This window comes from Sceloporus undulatus, chromosome 10, assembly GCF_019175285.1.
Source record: "Sceloporus undulatus isolate JIND9_A2432 ecotype Alabama chromosome 10, SceUnd_v1.1, whole genome shotgun sequence".
Taxonomy (NCBI): domain Eukaryota; kingdom Metazoa; phylum Chordata; class Lepidosauria; order Squamata; family Phrynosomatidae; genus Sceloporus; species Sceloporus undulatus.
In genome coordinates this window covers 16,451,261-16,455,677 of record NC_056531.1, presented here as the reverse complement: position 1 = coordinate 16,455,677, position 4,417 = coordinate 16,451,261, and positions in this window count along the sequence as shown.

The following is a 4,417-nucleotide window of genomic DNA, read 5'->3' as shown; positions in this document are numbered from 1 at the left end:
GAAGCTGGGGAATGCTGAGCATCATTTCCACCTCAGTACTCACTTTGGACACTTTCCAGTTTCTCCACATCCTTTTAAAATTGTGGTGCCCAGAACTGGACACAGTATTCCAGGTGAGGCCTGACCAGAGCAGAATAGAGTGGCACTATGACTTCTCTTGATCTAGACACTATACTTCTGTTGATGCAGCCTAAAATCGCATTGGCCTTGTTAGCTGCCGCATCGCACTGTTGACTCATGTTCAACTTGTGGTCTACTTGGACTCCTACATCCCTTTCAGATCATAAGGAGAAATGCAGAAAAGATCATGCAGAGATGACAAATCTGGAATTTTTGTACAGAAAGTAATTTTGTTTCATGGTATACATAATATATGGAGATATGGTGGTATTGTATTGATTTAATGGAGAGAATTTGTTGGTTCGTAAGGAAAACTGGAACTGAAGAAGACAACGAAACGGTATAATAATTCTGGATTTACTGTCTCTGCACAATCTTTTCTACATTGCTCCATATGATCTGATACCAATGATGTACTGTATGTGAAGGATGTTCTCACAGAATTGCGAAAGTGATTGGTGGTATTGTAATATCACAATACACACACTAACAAATGTTGGTTTTTGAAATATACATGTGAATTTGCTAGATGTTTTGTTAATTTTGTCAATATACGAAGGTTTGGGTTGGCATTAATTGGTACTCTGTTTTTGTGATGAGGAAATAATAACTTAAACATGTCTGGTAATGTCCAAGAGAAATGCAACCTCACAGCGCGCATACTTTCTCCCTCAAAGCATATCTTGCTTCCCCTCCTCTCGCCTCTCACAATGCCACAGCTGTCAGCGCTGGACGCCTTTTGCAGCAGTGTTCAATTAAGGTTAATGACTATAACTCAGCTGAACATAAAAATTAATTAGGATGTTGTTAAAAGGACAATGCGGCATCAGAGGGGGAAGACGGGTAAATAGAAATGGAGAGTGCAATAAATGAAAATAGAGACTGAAGTGGGGTCAGACTGCTTTATTTCTGCAGTGTGGCAGCAGCCCAAATAGCACCAATCTTATGGGAACTGCACCTGGCTTCCAGTGTGCTTCCAAGCTCAGTTTGAATTTGAAGTCGAAGGCTTTTATGGCTGGCATCCATAGTTTTTTGTGGGGTTTTCGGGCTCTGTGGCCATGTTCTAGAAGAGTTTCTTCCTGATGTTTTGCCAGCATCTGTGGCTTTGGCATCTTCAGAGAATGCTGGCATGGAAGTGAGTTGGGTATATACCCCACTTTCTTCCATGTCTCCATTCTCTGAAGATGCCAGCCACAGACACTGGCGAAACGTCAGGAAGAAACCCTTTTAGAACATGGCCACAGAGCCCGAAAACCCCACAAAAACCCTATAACTTTGAATTGCTGGTTTCAGCTTATCAGGATATCAGAAAGACCCTCTCCATCCATATGAACCTGTTCAAAATTTGAGATCTTTAGTAGAGACCCTGTTGCATGTCCCGACTTCTTTTGTGGCAATGCAGAGATGAATGCAATGCAAAGCCTTCTTAAAAACAAATTAAAATACTCTTGAAGAGGTCCTTAAAAGGATTTCTCACAGCTGGTGCGCACACATGGCGGGGCTTTTTCTGTAGTAGCGCCCAATGGTGAGAAATATTTTTAAGGCCATCTAAAAGAGTATTTTAATTCGTTTTTTAAAAAGGCTTTCATCTCTGCATTGGTTTAAATATTTTTACCTGTTGTTCATTGCCTTAGGTTCCCTTCTGGGCTGGGAGGCAACAGATGTATACTTTAAATAAATGAATAGTTGTACATAGAAACAAACAAACAAATAAAAATAAACTCAAGAAATAAACCAAATGAATTGGGAACTAGTTGTAAAATTTAAAAGTAGGGGTCAGATTTGTGGTGCAGATGGTCTTGCCATTTCGTATCCTCCCAGGCCCCAAAGTTTGTGGGCCAAAACCTGAAACCTAAGGACCGGCTCAGCGATGTCAGTAAGTGTTGCGCATGTCAGTTCACCATTTAAAAGCACACACATAAGAGCACAGACATATTGTTATTATTCCAAAATGAAGACGCAGATCTTAGCTAAAGGGGCTGTTCCCAGATCAAGGTGAAATGAGTGGATTATTCCCTATCCCCAGATAGGGAAAATGTCCAGCAGATTTTGTCTGCTTTATTTGGTGTATATTTATTAATTATTATCTTGCCTTTCTCTTGTTGTTGTTGTTGCTGTTGTTGTTATCTGCCCTCAAACTGATCCTGACTCATGGTGACCACATGGATGAGACATCAGACGTTATCACACAAGGGAAATTGGAAGTATAATTCAATGGCAATCCGAACGCAATCATGGGGCTTAACGTTATTGCGTGATAGACTACCACATGCAATTTGAGGCAGTGGGAAGTCAGTCCGAACGCAATCATGGGGTTTGACGTTATTGTGTGAGAGGTGATCACACACAATTTTGGGCAATGGGAAGCCAGTTTGAACACAATTCACATTCATGTAAATTCACTGAACTAGTCAGTGGTGCTTTGGTTGTGTATTCCTGGACTTGATGGCCCTTGAGTTCTCTTCTAGCTCTATGGCCCCATACAGACCGGCCAAAATAAAGCTGCTTCGGGTCACTTTGGAGGTATGCTGTTTCAATGACGCATGTGTACTAAGAGTCCGGAAGCTGTGCCAAAGCCGTGATCCAGTCCCAAGGACTAAAGTACAGCTTTGGCGCAGCTTCCGGACTCTATGAATCATTGAAACAGCATACCTCCAAAGTGACCTGAAGCAGCTTTATTGTGGCCTGTCTGTATGGGGCCAAAGATTCCCTTTTTAGGGTGTTTTTTATAAAACACATATTAAAAAACAAAGCTCCCATTTGTCGTGGGTTAAAAAGGAAATGATAGAAGAGGAGGGATGTCAGTATAAGCCAGAATGTGGGAGGTCTACATGGACCTCCTGCAGGTTGGCATCTTGGTCAACCACTTGCCTGCTGGAGGCCCTAAATGGGAACATCAAGATGCCCTGCTGTTTTCAGGCCTCGAGCGTGAAGACCATGGGCAAATTGAACAGATGTTCAGCCTCGGCGTGCCGGGTCTCAAGCATTCCTGGGAGCTTATGCTACATCTTTCCAAAGGCCCTTTCGCTGCTTCTGAAGATGGATGAGGGTGCCAAATCGGCGTCATCACAGGCAGAGTGAAAAATGAAGGAGCAGCCCGTCGCCATGATATCACCGCCAAGGGACTGGCGCACCTGGTGCCCACGTTTGGCACGGGCGTGACATTGGGGAGCTAGAGGACATTCGCAATTTTTCATCTCAGCAAGGAAGGGGATTTTGACCCGTCCAGAAAAGAATGGTCAGCCACCCTGAGAATGTTAATTCTTGTGGTAGAGCGAAGAGGCCAGTGCTTCTTTCCCCCTCCATTTTTTAAATAGGGAATAATATATAGGATCCTTGGTTACATGGCAACATTGCAGAAGTAAATACAGTGGGCCCTTGCTATCTGCCAGGGTTTGGTTCCAGAAGCCCCCATGGAGGCCAAAATCTGTGGATGTTTCAAGTCCCATTGACTGCAGGGCATGATTCTATGATTCTATGATTCAATGGTGTTGCTTATATAAAACAGGAAAATCAAGATCTGCTTTTGGATTTATTTATTTTTAAAAAGATATTTAAACTGTGGTTGAATCCATGGATAACTGATCCATGGATAGGAAGGGCCAACTGTAAACAACATGCGCCCTTTGGCGCTATGCACTCAAAGCCCACAACTAATCCCACTAGAATGCTCTTAGGAGCCAGCATGGCATCGGGATTGGATGGTTGGATTAGGACTCCAGGAGATCATAGAGCTGGAAGAGACCCGAAGGGCCATGTAGTCCAACCCCATTCTGCCATGCAGGAACTCTCAGTTAAAGCATCTCCATTGACAGGTGGCCATCCAGAAGGAGACTCTATTGCTCTCCGAGGAAGGAGTGTCTTCCTCTGTCGAACAGTCCTTACTCTCAGGAAGTTCTTCCTAATCTTGAGCTGGAATCTCTTTTCCTGCAGCTTCCATCCATTGTATCTCTCTGTGTGTGTATATATATATATGTGTGTGTATATGTTTATATGTGTATGTATATATATATATATATGTTTGTATGTGTATATATATATATATATATATATATACTGTATATATGTGTGTGTGTGTATATATATATATACTGTATATGTGTGTGTATATATATATATATATACTGTATATGTATGTGTATATATATATATATATATACTGTATATGTGTGTGTATATATGTTTATGTGTATGTATTTATATATGTTTATATGTGTATGTGTGTGTATATATATACTGTATATGTGTGTATATATGTTTATATGTGTATGTGTGTGTGTGTATATATATATATACT